Source organism: Phoca vitulina, unplaced genomic scaffold (genome assembly GCF_004348235.1).
Source record: "Phoca vitulina isolate PV1807 unplaced genomic scaffold, GSC_HSeal_1.0 scaffold4, whole genome shotgun sequence".
NCBI classification, from domain to species: domain Eukaryota; kingdom Metazoa; phylum Chordata; class Mammalia; order Carnivora; family Phocidae; genus Phoca; species Phoca vitulina.
In genome coordinates this window covers 2,376,520-2,393,416 of record NW_022589707.1, presented here as the reverse complement: position 1 = coordinate 2,393,416, position 16,897 = coordinate 2,376,520, and the positions used below count along the sequence as shown (strand labels likewise).

Sequence of the window (16,897 nt, the reverse complement as noted above, 5' to 3'; positions counted from 1 at the left end):
CAATATACTATAATAAGAGTTATGTGAAGGTGGTCTTTCTCTCTCTCAACGTATCTTATTGTACTATATACGCCCTTCTTCTGGTGAGGATGTGAGATGACAAAATGCCTACATGATGACATGAAGCGAAGTGAATGACATAGGTCCATCTGCTTCCAGGGATAACTGAAACCATCCCAATACACTGTCAGTTCCTCAAGCGAAAATATCCAGAAGCTATCCTTGATCCCTTCTTTTCTCTCACCATTGCCACTGGTAGCCGGACCCTAAAACCCAGTCTAGCAGCTTGTTCTGTCACTTCTCTCGTCCACCTTCTCACTGACAACACGCTTTAAATCAGTTCTCTTGTGATTTTTTTTTTCTTTCTCTCTAGTTTCTGTACTCCCTTACAATTTATTCTTCATGTGGCAGTTACAGTGGCATTTTGTCTCCAGCATAAAACAAAGTTACCACTGTAATTTGATCAGAAGTTGTTAGAAATCCAGATCATCTCATGTTTTCTGAATTACAAAAGCACAGGTATAGTATACAGAAAATTAGGCCAGGTACCCTAAGGCAGGTGCGATGTGGAATTTCTTTTTTTTTTTTTTCTTCATAGTGATAAATTAGATAATACAAGACTGGCATTCACTTACAGCTTAAAATATAAAAATCCAATTTCCTACAACAAATGCGTTTTTACAGTTCTGTGGTTATCACAAAGTTACAAGATTATGTTTTGAGGAATTAATCAAAAACTGTCTAGTTAGCAACTGAATACTTTAATCTCTTGCTTTTTCATTGTATGTCAGTAAATATAAAGAGAAATAGAGAAAATAGACCATAAGAGAAATACAGTTTGCATTAGATAAATACCTTGCCCCACCTGCCCTTACCGCCAATACTGCTTATCGTCTTAATCCTACAATCATTGGGTTTCAGGTATTTTATGATGAGAACTTTTGTGAATGAGATGGCTGAAAAAATGGTGAGAACATTACTTATCAAAGAATTTATGCCAACAATATTGTATCCTCTTGTTCCAAGGTTTCTCATCGAATACTATTTATGACTTCTTTTTTAATTTTTATCATGGCTGACTCGAAACGTTGAGGCTTTTCATTTGGACACCGTGTTCCATAAGGTAACACAAACTTATCTTTGTAATGAGGCTTGGGACCTGCCATTTGTGCCCCCCCCCCCCCCGCAAATTCATACATTGAAACCTAACCCCCAGTGTGATGGTATTTGGAGCTGGTGTCTTTGGGAGGTGATTAGGTCCTGAGGGCTGCTACTTCATGAATGGATTATTGCCCTTATAAAAGGGGCCCCAGAGAGATCCCTGACCCCTGCCACCAGGTGAGGACACAATGTGAAGACAGCCGTCTATGGACCAAGAGGAAGACTCTTATCAGACCCCCAATTTAGACTTCCCCACGTCCAGAACTGTGAGAAATAAATTTGTTTTTAAGCCCCCTAGTCTATGCCACTTTTATTATAGCAGTGTGACCTGTCTTAAGTCAGGTCCTGTGGCTTCCTGATTCTGGTCCACTGGTCATTCTGTTATAATACATTACTTCAGTCTCAGCCTGCAGATAGAATTAGTGATGTGGTGGTTGGGCAGAGGTGACTAATTTTTCATGACAGTGGAAGATATTAACTCTATGAAGATATACAAAGCATTTGGGGCCTGTTTTGTTTTGTCTCGATATGGTTTGTGACTTTTTTCTTTAAGTTGTCCTATTGCATTGTTAGAACAGCCAATTTCAAGCTTGTACTATGGGAAAACCTATTAAAGAAGTTCTTCACAAGGAGAATTGATGGCTTTATGTATATGAAGATGACATTTATAGAAGACTGTACTAAAAACAACTGCATTTCCAAGACCCATCTGTTACATGTACATATATACATATATATATGTATATATATGCCCTACTGTTGTTTCCCTATACATTCAGACCCTAAAGAGGTGGTACTACTATAAATATTTTCTATTTATATCAAAATACACCCACAACTTTTTTGGTGAAATAGGTTTATGTTACCAACTATATGAATGTAAAAATCTCCTCTCTTGACAAAAGCAGATTCTGTAATCACAGCAGGTATTTCTTTTTTTTTAAAGAGTCTTCAGTGTGCCATATACTTTCACAGGGCTCGTGAGGATTCTAAGCCTGAACTTGGGAATGGCATAACTCCTGCATCCAGGAACTGGGCTTAGGGATTGGAACAAATAATACGCACAAAAAGTGCTGGCCAAAGAGAAAGGAATCACTTACTATGCATGAGTTATGGGGAAGATCCCAGAACTTATAAAAGATATCTGAGTTGGATTTAAGGGGTATGTTTACTAAATTTAACTATATTGATCTTGAAAATAAGCCCTTTGCAGTTTCTCTCTGAAAACACACACAAAAAAAGGGGGGGGGGACCTAAAGCAGAGAAAGAAACCTATGTTTTCAAACATTTCAAATTGCTACATCATAGAGATTGAGTGTACAAATGTAAAAAGTGGAGAAATGAGGCAATTTTCCACTTACTTCAAGTCAGTAGGAATATCTGTCTCAACTGTCATGATCTTTTGTAGGAAAATGGCGTCATCTTTCTGTACTTTCATGTAGACCTAGCTTGAAAATCACTGCATATACAAGATATCTTCCTTAGATCATTGCATAGATCGTTGACAATTTTGTATTGTTGCATGCATCATTGTGTATATAAAACATGTATCAATTGACTATCATTGTACACACTGCAGACAATTTTGCATATAGTTTTGCATATATTATTTGCATAAATCATTGGCATTATTGCATATCCAATAACAGATTTTGCTAATGTGCAGATAATATGTATACCTCTTTTTTGCTATTTGCATTTTTTCCACTGATCTCTTTTATGGCAGAGGCTCGGCCCCTAATGAGGCTTCAGTAAAGGAGTCCCTGAGGCAGATGGCATGGAGATATTACTTGCATCCCTAATTATTTTGTTAATAAACAATAAACTATATTTAGTTACCAGTGAGAACATTTTCATTTTGTAAATGTGCCTCTGACCCTTTTCTTTCTTAAGTGAAGGAAACCATAATAAATAACCAAACCTCACTTGGTATAAAATGCTAGCTAGAGACTAGGTTTTGATGATATAGATGAGAATCAGTTTTGAAATTCACTTAATTTTAGCCACTTAGCTAAAAGCTGCTACAGAAGTTAAAGGGATTCTCTATCGTGATGAGTTAAATTTGAATTCTTGAAACTTTCACTTTGAATTGTGCATTCCCTCAGCCAAGTCTGCTAGATAACTTGGAGCAGACCAACACCAGGATTGCCCATCCCACGTGGAGTGAAAAAGCCCTTGCTCATTTCTAGCACATCAGAATACTCTGTCCACTCCCTTTCCTGACCCACATAGGCCATTTGCTTCTGCCACACTGAGGAAGGGGTGGTGAATATGTTCACAGGCTTGGGCATGCATATGTCTGAATAATAACTGCAGACAAGTAAAACGTGTTAAAACTGAACTTCAAATGACTGTTCCTACCCCAGCTTTGTGCATTTTGAGTACAAGATTTCTGATTCAACCCAAGGACCTTTTAAAGATAATGGCTAAAGATTTAATTTATAAAGATTTAACAGATGACAACAACCAAATGATTTTCAAGAATGAGCAAATACATGTTCTTGAGTGAGAATTCACTTACCATATATTAAGCCAAAAATAATATTTAACCTAAATACAATGAGTGCTTTAACAAAAATTTCTCTCCCTCTGCCCCTCCCCCTGCTTATGCTCTCTCACTCTCTCAAATAAATAAATAAAATCTTTAAAACACACACAAAAAAAAAACACAAAACCCTTAATGGCTGGCATCTAGAAGTGCTCTATAAATATTTGCTGAATGAATAAACCAGGGAAGTTATTTGTGGTAAAAATGGAATTGACCAGACTCTTTAATAATAAAGGTTATATATAGTCAAATGTTACTTAGCGATAGTATAAATAATATCCTCCCCCGATGTTAATAAAATAGATCAACCAAAACTTGGATAGCTGTTAGTTTTAAAGCAATAATAAATAAAAATCACTTGATAGTATTGCTAATAAATTCAACATAATAGTTTGTATTACATTCCAACTTTCTTTGTGAATGAAATGAAAGGCTAGTTAGTCCAGCCTTCCATCAGAAGTAAAATTCCCCTCTGAAGAAATTCTTATTATCCAGCTTTCAGCTGAATAGCTCCAGTAATGGGGAGCTCACTACTTGTAGTAATCCACTCTATTGTTGATATTATTGTAATGTTTTTTAAATTGTCATACTGAATTCTGACTACTTATAATTTTAATCTTCTTTTCCTGATACCACCACCTAAAATAGCACACAGAAAACGTCTGTTTTCTCTGTTACAGTATTTCCAAGAATTTAAAAAAATAAGAACATACATTGTATACACTGTGTGGTTAGGAAATTTAGAAATTGCAGAGCACGTCAATGTTCAAGATTTTCTAATCAAACTTAATTATTATATTACATTAATTAGACTTGTGTACATGTGTTCACTTTTACAGCCTGGCCCAGGCTAACTTCCTGTGAAGATCTACTCTTTCTGATGAGAATAGAAATCACACTGAGGCTTCTATGCAGAACAAGAAGCTCATCATACCTAATTTTGAGCTCACATTAGTTTCAGCTGCTATCCAGCCTTTATGCAATTTCATGCAGCAACATAGTTCTTGTTTCTAGCTTTCATTTTCCTTGTCTATTATAGCATATTCTTAAGGTAATATTTAACATTAAAAAAAAACAAATTAGCTTAAATCAAAGGTCTTAAAATATAATTGACCTGTGAAATTCCTGAAAATGTATATTTTTTAATATATGAAACTAAACTTGCCTTGCAGTAAGCCTATTTCATATCTCAGATAGTGATTTACCTCTGAAGTGAGGAATATGTAAAGAAGCCTCAATAGATTTGCTTTTAATTTTGCCTAATTTCAAGAAATTTACTGATTTTGATGATGCAATTCATATCTGGATACTATCAACATTATAAAGAGATCTCCCTGCAAATTTTCATAGTGTAGTATGTAGGACCCTTGAAGGAACAACCATATTTAATAAGGAAATTTTTGTTCTCCCAGCAAAGTATTTGTTTCAAATTTCTTAAAATCAGTTTGATATTGTTTTCTTTGTTGATCAAATTCCAAAATATAAAGAATTTGCAGTAAGATGAGCAATCTATAGACAGACAAATGGAACCAAGTGTTGAATCAAGAAGTAAATTTTTTCGGGGCGCCTGGGTGGCTCAGTCGTTAAGCGTCTGCCTTCGGCTCAGGTCATGATCCCAGGGTCCTGGGATCGAGCCCCGCATCGGGCTCCCTGCTCGGCGGGAGGCCTGCTTCTCCCTCTCCCTCTCCCCCTGCTTGTGTTCCCTCTCTGGCTGTGTCTCTCTCTGTCAAATAAATAAATAAAATCTTTAAAAAAAAAAAAAAAAAAAAGAAGTAAATTTTTTCACTTTGTTCAAGAAACATATTAATTTCAAAAATATGACTTAAAGCTGCATAATCTATGTACATCAGGGCGCATACTTGTGGAGTTTATGGTATTATCATTGCACCATTGAGAAACTTTTTATCTCTTCTTTCAAATAGTAGAAGATGGAAATTGTCACCCCTTGATTTTTTCTTGTAAAGCTTCAGCATCATTGGTCCCTTCAAAGAAATATGATGAAATTAGGTGCTCTCATGATTTTGGTTACTCTCTTTGAACATTTTTAGTTTTTTGTCTGTCTTAAAATGCCAATCCCATGAGGTTGAGCATTTTTTAATATGTTGTATAGCATATATTCCTTTGTGTGTTTGTGTGTGTGTGTGTGTGTGTGTGGACTGCCTGTTAAGAGTCCTTGATCATTTTTTTTTAGATTGAATTGTTTGAATATCTCTTACTGATTTTCAGGACTTATTGATACATTTTGTATATGAGTGTTTGTTGGTTATATGTTTGGAAATACCATCCCTTGATCAGTGATTATCCATTTCACTCTCTTATTAATGCCTTCAGATAATCAATAATTTCTCATTTTAATATAATCTAATTTATCCATCTTTTCTTATATAGCTAGTGCTTTTGAGTCCTCTTTAAGAAATCTTTCCCAACTCCAGGAATATGATGTTATTCTCCTGTATCATCTTCTAGAAGCTTTAATGTTTGACCCCTTGCATTTGGATCTACCTATTTTTAACTTGATTTTTGAGTACAGTATAGGGGAAAGTCACATTTCACTTTTTTCCCATGTGGATATCCAATTGACCTCAAATATATTATTGAAAAAAATACCTCTTTTCTCTACTATTTCTTTGTATTTCCTATGTTAGCACTGTATACATATGGTTCTGTTTCAGGAATCTATATTTTGTTTTGTTTTTTTCCAGTTCTGTCATTTTCTTTTTTTTAAAATTTTATTTTATTGTGTTATGTTAATCACGATACATTACATCATTAGTTTTTGATGTAGTGTTCCATGATTCACTGTTTGCGTATAACACCCAGTGCTCCATTCAAAACGTGCCCTCTTTAATACCCATCACAAGGCTAATCCATCCACCCACCCCCCCTCCCTTCTAGAACCCTGTTTGTTGTTTATTTTGTCTGTTTGCCTATCCTTGCACTCATAACACCTATGTCTTAATTTACAATAATTTTATAATAAGTTGTATTAAAAGAATAAGTATAGTTATCAGGAAAATGAGAATTAAACTTACATTGAGCCAGAATGTCTAAACTAAACTTACAGGAAAAACAAACAAAAGGGCTAACAACATCAAATTTAGGTAAGGATGTGGTACAACAGAAATTCATGACCATACTACCGTGTATGTTTGGGGAGGCAGGGGTAAAAATCGACTCAACTACTTTGGGAAATTGTTGGTAAAATTGACTAAACTTAAAAATACAAACATGTATGGACCCGCAGTCCTACTTCTGGGCATATGCCCAACAGAAGTGCACAAATAGGTGTTCACAGACATGAACAAGAATGTTGATGGCTAAATTATTCATAATAACTCCACACTGGAGATATCCACATGTTTAACACTAGAATGGATACATAAAGAGAAGTAGATTATACAATGTAATATCAGACAATAAGGAAAATGAGCAATCTACAACCTGCTATATATACTGCTAAATGCAACTCCATGGATGAATCTCTGGAGCAATTCATTGGGGAAAGGTGACCACATTTGGAAAAGGACACCATGAGAGCTTATGGGTTGCTGGCAAGGATTTCTTTATAGATCTGTGTGGTGATTACACAGTTATGTTCATTTTGTAATAATTCTTAATACAATATGTTTATGATTTGTTCATTTTTCTATTTATATGTAAAGCCTTAATAAATATGTATCAAAAATGTTTTGAATGTAGTACTGCAAATATAGTACCATAGTTAGATGCCATCATTTCAGTACTATATTTTCCACAAAGTAAATTAAGATTGCATTTTTATTCCTATACATTATACACCTTAGTTGTGAAAAGGATAATGCACTTGTTCATGACAGCCATCTTGGTTTATTACTGATGATAAATTGTGCTGGTACAAGCTCAGATTTGCAGTCAGTCAAGAACATTTTACATCATAATTCAGCTAGTTATCCTATTAGGTCTCTCTTCCAGCTTTATGTAATTGACAAATTTCATAAGCATGTCTTCCATGCCTTAAGTAATAAAAATATAAATGACAGTGTACAGGATGAAAGCCTGTGGCACATCATTAGGGAGCTCTCTTCAAGTTGACATAGTCATTAATCAAAATATTTGGGGCATAATTATTAACTAATTTTGAGTGCCCCCAAAACTGTTATCTTCCAAACCACATTTTACCATTTTATGTTTATCAGAGATATTGCCAAATGCTTTGCTAAAATCAATTTATACATATATTTACGGAATTTACTGTGTTCTATTAAACAAGAAAATGATCAAAAAGGAAATCCTTGTAACCCACCAACACTGCCTCCAGTATCACCAAGCCCCCATTTCTCCTTTATTCTAAATGCTCATAACCCACATGCCAGATCTTGAAGAAGAGCTTTCTTATCTATTTTTGTTTCTAGATTCACTAAGTCCTTTGTTTTTAATGTTTGTGTGTGTGTGTGTGTATGTGTGTTGGTGGGAAGGCTATCTTTACTTTTCTGGCAGCTCCTTTGATAAATATTCAAAGAAGCTAGGTTACATTGATGAATAATGCCAGTCCTTTGGGATATAAGCTAAATGTTTCAAAAAAGTTAAAGCAGCTCTATCTCTCTACTTATGTCCCAACTTGTCACAGGAGGTAATTCCTGTACTCAGTTGTTAGTTCTGCTCCTTCTAGGATGAAGGGAAATCTCTTGTCTTCATTGGAGAAGGCAGAAATGGGAGACAAGCCGTTCTGTCGTCTTGTCATCTAATAATGTCTGATAAAATCAATTCTCCTTTTTTGTTTTGTTTCAAAATGTACTTTAATACTCTTTCATTTTAACATTATATAGGCATTAATTTTCCCATATTTTAGGAATAACCGTGGCATTGCCATTTTCACTTCTCCAGCTCACAACAGACATTAATTAAGGACTGGGGCTCTCTTTTCTGGCTTCCAATCAACAACTATAGCTCCTTGGTTGAAGCCTGTTCTAGCTCTTCTAAGTAGGTCAAATGCCACACCTTCTAGCTGTTTCTGTCCCACTGTAAATAAAATCTGAGCTCATTAGCAGGCAACTTTCTGCACTTCTTCAGATGCTGTTTTTATTTTTTTTATTTATCAATGAGATAATTCTCAATTGTCTGCTTAAACTTTATTTTTTCAAATATTGCCTTTCATTAGTCTTATTATTTTAGACCAGTTTTCATTTGTACCTCAAAATACACTTTTAGTGATACTCTTACATTACATATATTTTTCAGTGTTCAGAGGGCCTTTTTAATCTGTGGCATCATGACTTTTATTTTTTCTTTGTCAATTTTGAAAAAATTTCAATCATTACTTCTTCAAATGTTTATATTCTACATATTTGTTTTATTCTAGAACTTTTTAGACTTCTCATTGAAACTCCATCTTTATCCTCCTTGTCTACAAATTTTAACAACTTTATTGATGTATCATTGATGTACACTAATAGTTACATATTTAAATTTTGTAATTTGATAATCTTATATATGTTATTCCTATGAAACCATCACCACAGTCAAGATGATCAATATATCCATTACCCCAAGAGGTTTATTTTTGCCACTTTGTAACCCCCCTTTTTTTTTAAGATTTTATTTATTTATTTGTCAGAGAGAGAGAGAGCACACATAAGCAGGAGGAGAGGCAGAGGGAGAGGGAGAAGCGGACTCCCTGCTGAGCAGGGAGCCCGATACCGGACTTGATCCCAGGACCCTGGGATCATGACCTGAAGCTGAAAGCAGATGCTTAACTGATTGAACCACCCAGGCATCACTGTAACCCCCCTTTTTCCCCCCTCCTTGTCCCCCTTCCTCCAGCAATTACTGATCTGCTCTTGTTCTTATATAACAGTTTGCATTTCCTAGAATCTTATATAAATGGAATTTACCATATGCACTTTTTTTGTCCTGGATCCTTTCAGATTATTTTCAGATTAATCATGTAGTGTGCATCAGTGTCCATTCCTTTTGATTACTGAATAGTATTCTGCAATATGGATATACATCATTTGTTTATCTGTTCATCTGTTGATGGACATGTGGGTTGCTTTCAGCTTTGGGCTATTACAAGGAAAGCTGCTAAGAACATTGTGCACAGGACTTTGTTATGTTCACAGGCTTCGTTTTCTCTTGGGAAAATACCTAGGAGGGGCATGGTGGGATCATATGGTAAGTAGTACGAAGCAGAAGTACCTTCCTCCATTCAGATGATTCTTTACTCAGTTCTGGGTAGTTTCTCCATATATGTATGCTAATCATTACTCAACTGAAGACTTTGAGGAAGGCCCCTTCTACTCCTTCTTTTGCTTCTGACTCCAGCCAACTGGTCTCACAGCTCTCTCTTCTCAACTCGAGGATTCCATCATGTTCTGCCTGGGTTCTTTCTAATGTCTCATCCTGGAAACTCTCTCAAAATAGGAAGCTGGGAAGTAGGACTCACTTCATTTTGTCCCATATCTCAGGGATTCCAGCCCTTGATTGCCTCATATCTTATGGTCTTGCAAACTATCATTTCATATATTTTGACTGCTTTTTCATTGTTCCAGGTGGGGAAGTAAATTCAATCCCTATGACTCCATCTTGGTCAAAAGCAGAAGTTCTTGAATTCTAACATGTTTCATTTTTTTCCTATATTGACTTCTGTATGAATCCTGCAATATTACCTTTCAGCTGAGCGATTCTTTCTGAGGTAATATGTAATTTGTGGATTTTCCTCTGATGGAGTTTTCTTTTTCCTGTCGATGACTATATTTTTTTATTCCTAAGATTACTTTTTGGTTCTTTGTAGTATCTGTCTGTAAATGCTTTATTTCCCCTGGTTGTATCTGATCATTACTGCTGCTTTTAATGGGTACCTTACTTATTTTATATTTTTGAGAATATAAAACATATTTATTTCCACTGGTCCTCAATGGTTCTTACATCTGGAGTTAATTCCCATTGAACTTTTGACTTTGTTAGCTGACTTTGTGGCATTTGTTTTCTTTCCTGTGATTTGAAATTTTGGTTTGCACACTCTTCTTGACAACCAGTCTCCCTGGCTCTCTGGCTCTGTCTCTCACCTCCTTTTCTGCTGGATAGTTTTGTGACTTTCTGTATTCAGCTTCCCACATCCCTAGTCCAGAACCACAACCTACATGGATGACCTTGTGCCTTTGTCTGGCAGTGTTATTAGAGAATTGTAAGTCCAGTCACTGAGTCAGTGGTGCTGAGCTCATATATACCTGTTTCCTAACTTCCTTTTTTTAAAAGATTTTATTTACTTGGGGGGGAAAGGGGGGAGGGGCAGATGGAGAAGCAGACTGCCTGCTGAACAGGGATCCCAAGTCCGGGCTCCTTCCCAGGACCCTGGGATTACAACCGAAGCGGAAGGCAGACACTTTGAGCCACCCAGGTGCCCTCTGTTTTCTAACTTCTCTGGGCACAGTCTATCTAAGCCATATTTCTAAGTCAGTAAGCAGCTGTTTTAGTCTTGTTTCCCAAGCAAGTTAGTCCTGGGCTAGTCTTTATTTTCAGCCCTGACCCAGGCTTCCTTTCTCTGACACACATGGAGAGACTTACATTTACCAGTATTCCCCAGGATCCAGTGCCCTGCTGCCTCTGTGTTTTCCCAGACCCTGACTCCAGCTAGCCCCTGCTTTGGTCCTACCCATTGCCTTGCATTTGGGTTGCATTTCTTGTGCATGGAGATGCTTATCTTATATTTTATCCTGGCTATGTCTTTTCAATTTTCTTTTTATCTATTTCATCTAAAAATACTATGTATTTATAGTAGAAGGAGACCTCCAAGCCTGAACTCATAATACGATCTTGCCCGAAAGTCTCCTTTTCAATTTATTCTTTTCATCTGATACATATTTTTCAACCACTTATTAAAGGTAGTTCTACACTTAATTGAAAAAAATTTTTTCTACCTTTTTCTTTTAAATTAGAATCTAGGCTTATAATCTCTGGTGGTGTTTACAACCACCCACTTGAACATCATGTTTATGCAGGAAACATTTATCACTAGAAAAGAAATTTCAAGCCCTCTCTTGAACCACCTACTAAGTTTTTCTTTTCTCTCAGAGGTACTGGTTTATAAATTATAAAGCAGAAATAGCCATCATAATTATAAGCTTTCACTAAGTTTAGAGGGCTAGTTTCATTCATTTCTCCAGGTTCTCTATTACAATTTATCACTCGAGTAACCCCAGTAGAATGGGACACTAGAATATAAACACTATGTATCTTTATAATTCACACACACACACACACACACACACACACACACACGGGGTGTATGCATGTGAAAGAGAGAAAAAAAGAGAAAAGAGAAAGGGAGGGATGAAGGTAAGTGGAAGAGGAGAGGGAGAGACAAAGAGGGAGGGAACAGCGTCCTTCCTGTCTAGGGAATGGTAAGAGTTTTATATAAGTGCACATCTTTCAGTTCATGCTAACAACTTTCTGGTTATCAAGTGATATTTTTGGTTCTTTTATTTCCAAATAAGAGTTAGTGTTGTCTTCTTTGAAACTAAGAGTTTATGACTATTCACTATCTCTACCTCCTCTACCTTCTCTTCAACTTTGCAGTTTTTTTTTCCTTTGAGCTATCACAACATCCACTGGGAATGCATTTGCCCCCTTATACTCTCCACAATATGCTGGGGAACACTTCTCTCTCATATACAATTTTCCCGAGGTTTTTGTGATGAAAGAGTTATCATCCTTAATCCTTGGATCAATAGAGGCTACACATTTCACAAGCCAAATGAACAAAGTAATCAACTTCCCCAAATTAAACTGCTTTATAGATCAAAGAGAAATAGGAAACTTTTCATCGATCTTTCTACCATGTTCTTCACGAAAGCCTGACATTTGCCCTCCCCTTGAGGTTAATCACTATTCTCTCCACATGTACTTCTACAAAGAAATAACTTTTAACTTATATTTTCCCTTCATTTAGAATTTTGTTTCCTTTAAAGTTGACAATAAATTCTACTTTTTAAAGTAGTGAGATTAATGGGATTAAGTAGTTGTAGTTAATTGCCTCCTCATTAAAAAATTGTAATGCAGTAAAAATGAGTAACTTAAGAAAATTTATACTGGAATATTTTTTGAGGACTAATTAGAAGAAATATTCTAATTTCACTGAACAATTAATTGCTCACATTTGCCCCTCTTCAGTCACTGTAATAATCGCATATTTACTTCAATGACCAAATCACCTTGTTGCTTTTGGTAACACACAGAATTTTCTATGCAGTTAGCTCTAGAATTTCCCCTAAGTTTGGAACAATATATCTAACAGATAAGAAAGTATATTAATAATCTCTTGATGATGGGGTGTGTTATTATCCCAGAAATTCATCTACAGCTCCTCTAACATTTTACAGAATTCTAGGTAAAATAGGCATGTGGATGATAGATGACTGTAGGGAATATCAGATACTACAACAGGGGAAAAACAGCATATAAATAACACACACGGACAGAGACAATGAACTCCCATTGTTAGTGAGCAGATTATCAGGAGATTCCAAGGAGGTATTGCAGATTGGATTCCCCGGGATATAAATTCTAAGATGGAGAAGAACATGTAGGGAATTTATTAGAGAGTACCTTTGGGATGGAGACTTGTGGAAGGTAAAGGGATGAAGTGGAAAGAGGCAGAGGGAGAAGTTGAGATGCAATCTACTCTCAGTGGAGGCTTCAACCAATTCTACAGACTGCCATGACCCACCAGTTTTCCCAAGTTGGGGCAGGAGGAAGGAGTGCCCTTTCAAACTCCTGGTTGACCAGTCACTGCATGTGTACAACCCCAGGAAGGGGCATGCCCTTGGATACAGTGCCTCTTTTTCACTCAGGAAGTTCCTCAAGAGGAATTACAGCTAACGACTGTCTCTCAGCAACTTTGAAATAACTGAAGTAATAATTCCTCCTGTCATAAAGGAGGACCTGAATGGCACATCACAGCTTCCTCTGCTGGAGGTAATGCTTGCAGTGGACATGCTGATACTTGAAGGAGAAATTACAGTTTCTCACTTTTATTGGAACATGTCACACTCTTGTTTATATATCGCCTGTGGCCGCCTCAGTGCTACAATGGCAGAGGTTGGTAGTTCTACCAGAGGTGTATGGTCTGCAAAGCCTAAAATATTTAGTACTGAACCCTTTATAGAAAAAGTGGGCTGATCCCTGATATAGGGTTACTACCTTCAAAGAATATTACATCACTCCCTAGTAACCTAAGAAACTCAATGCAGAATGTATTTTTTCTTGCCACCTCTCCTTTGTGCTATCGTAGTCTTAGGTTTTACTTCTACATCTGTTATAAACCCTCTAATTCATTGTTCCTGTTTTTCTTTTAAACACTCCATTAAGGGTACCTGGGTGACTCAGTCAGTTAAGTGTCTGCCTTTGGCTCAGCTCATGATCCCAGAGTCCCAGGATGGAGCCCTGCATTGGGCTCTGTGTTCAGCGAGGAGTCAGCTTCTCCCTCTCCTTCTGCCCCTCTCCCTGCTCGTAGTCGCTCTCTCTCACTCACTCTCTCCAAAATAAATAAATTAAAAATCTTAAAAAAAAAAAAAACTCAATTTTTTTTTTTTTAAGATTTTATTTATCTGACAGAGAGAGCGAGCGAGCACCAGCAAGGGGAGCGGCAGGCAGAGGGAGAGGGAGAAGCAGGCTCCCACTGAGCAGGGAGAGCCCAATGCGGGGCTCAGTCCCAGGACCCTGGGATCTTGACTTGGCCAAAGGCAGACGCTTAACTGACTGAGCCACCCATGTGCCCCCACTCAATTATCTTTTAAAGAAATTTGAAAACACGAACAAGTATTTTATCTTCACTGACATGTTTACCATTATTAGCATTCATTTCTTCATGTAGAAATGAGTTTCAATATGGAAAATTTTCCTGGAGGCTGAAAAATTTACATTTCTTATACCTATGGGTGATGAATTCTCTCAGCTTTTGCCCTAAATATCATGTTACTTTCATGTTTAAAGGATATTTTTGCTGCATATAGAATTTTAGATTGACAGATTTGTTTTTTCCTTTCCTTTTCATCCTATCAGATGTCATTCTTTTGTCTTTTGCTTTGCATCATTTTTGCTAAGATGTTATTACCCTCTGGCTACTTTTGAGATTTTTCTCTTTAGCATTGTTTTTTTACCAGTTGATTATGATGAGACTTGGCGTGTTTATCTTTGTATTGATCCTGTTTACAGCTCTGAATTCCTCAGATATCTGGGTTTACTATTTTCAACCACTGTTTCTTCAAGTGTATTTTTTAGGGGTGCCTGTGTGGCTCAGTGGGTTAAATATCTGATCCTTGATCTCAGCTCAGGTCTTGATCTCAGGGTCATGAGTTCAAGTCCTGTATTGGAATCCATGCTGGGCATAGAGCCCACTAAAACAAACAAACAAACAAACAAACAAAAAACTAGGGGCACCTGGTGACTAAGTCAATGGAGTGTCCAACTCTTGGTTTTGCCTCAGGTCCTGATCTCAGGGTCCTGGGATCCAGCCCAGCGTCCGGCTCTAGGCTCAGTGCAGAGCCTGCTTAGGATTCTCTCTCTCCCTCTCCTCCCTCCTCTCTCTCTTTCCTTCCCTGCCCCCTCCAAAATTTATATATATATATATAATATATATATTTCAGAAACTTCCATTTTGTTCTCTTTAGTTGTATATTTTCCCCATTAATATCTCATATTGTTCATTCAATATTTTATATTTTCTTTCAAATAATGGAACTAATTTATAAGCTCAGTTTTAAAGTCCTGGTCAACTAATTTCATCATCTCTGTTATTTACAATCTATTTCTATTGACTGACTTTTCTCTGGTTTAATTCATTTTTTCCTTCTCCCCCAAATGTCTTATATTTAAAACAATTTTTATGCTGGACATTGTGGATGCTATGTTGTTGAGCTTCTGAACTTTCACGGCCTTCTTAATGAAGTGTTGAGTTTTCTCTGAGCAAGGAGTTAATTTATTTGTAGGTCAGATTGATCTTTTTTCAGGCTTGTTACCAACATTTATTCAGATGTGTCCAGAGTAGCCCTTAGTTTAGGACTAAATTATTCTAATATTTCTGAGATGTCTGCTGAATGCCTAGCCTTGTTCAACAACTTCTCTCAAGTGTGAAATTAAACTACTTCCGACCCTGGGCTCCCTTTGGTTGTTGTTCATTTCATAATGGCCTTTACCTGGTCTTGTGGAGTCTTGGTCTGCAAATACACAGCTTCCGATTCATACAGAATCTGGACTCCAGAGGCTCACTGGTGATCCTATGCAGATTTCCAGAGCTCTTTCTCTTTAGAGCTGCCCCCTCCTGGTACTTTGTCCTACAAATTCCAGCTTCCTCAAGAGATTTGATTTTGATATGTCTCCATCTCATTGACACTGTTGTACTCTGGGATGCTCTTTCATATGCCACAATCCAGAAAGTAAACGAGGCAGAAAGTCAGGAAGCTGGCAGGGGTTGCCTCATTTGTTTATCTTCTCTTGTGGATCAGGGATCCTGTATTGTCCATTGTCTAATCCCTATAAAGGGATTATACATTTTGTAATTTTGTGATTTTTTTTATGGCAGGAGAAGTATTCTATCATAGCTGAAAGCAGAAACAAGCCATGTAAACATCATTAAGTGAACGATATATCTGTGATGATTTGCAAAATGATTTCTATTATCACAGTCCTCATAGAATAAATTATTTTATTGTCTCTTTTAAGTTTTTTGTTTGTGAAGTGCTGCATATATATATTGATACGCTGTGCATGGGATAATTTCTTGAATACTTTTCTACCATTCACCCCCATTAGTAGCCAAACTCACTCAAAAAATTATATTGCCCCTTAGCACTAAGCATTATGCCATATTTTCCATAATATATTTACATACAACCATAGTTATTTTATATAGTGGTATAAACTAAGAGTATTTTTTTCTATATTAATGTTATTTTTCTAAAAATTTTTTTTTGCATTTTTATTATTTAACAATTTTTATATTTTACCAAAAGAAGTTTTACTTCATTTAGTTACTGAAATTATTTTCCTCAAAATGTGGTTATCAAGAGGCCTGGGTTGTATATCTCTTAAGGGTTAGTGAATACATTCCCTGAGTAACTATATACCTTAGTTCTCATGAGTATGGGACTTAATATAAGATTAGACCTCCTCTCAAGAACTACTAGTATTCTTTGAACTCTGAACTTTTTAATG

The 16,897-nt window shown here is 36.4% G+C and overlaps 1 protein-coding gene across 4 annotated transcripts in view; it reads left to right on the top strand.

Moving 5' to 3' along the window:
• CNTNAP2 (contactin associated protein 2) overlaps positions 1-16,897 on the top strand; it is a 1,915,205-nt gene that overhangs the window by 603,014 nt on the left and 1,295,294 nt on the right. The window contains exon 1 of one of the 4 annotated variants that reach the window (XM_032401134.1): positions 2,098-2,323. The exons of the other annotated variants lie outside the window; for them this stretch is intronic. The gene's annotated coding sequence lies outside the window, so the exon portion shown is untranslated. Of the gene's footprint in view, positions 1-2,097; positions 2,324-16,897 lie in introns of those variants that run through there. 4 annotated transcript variants of the gene reach the window in all.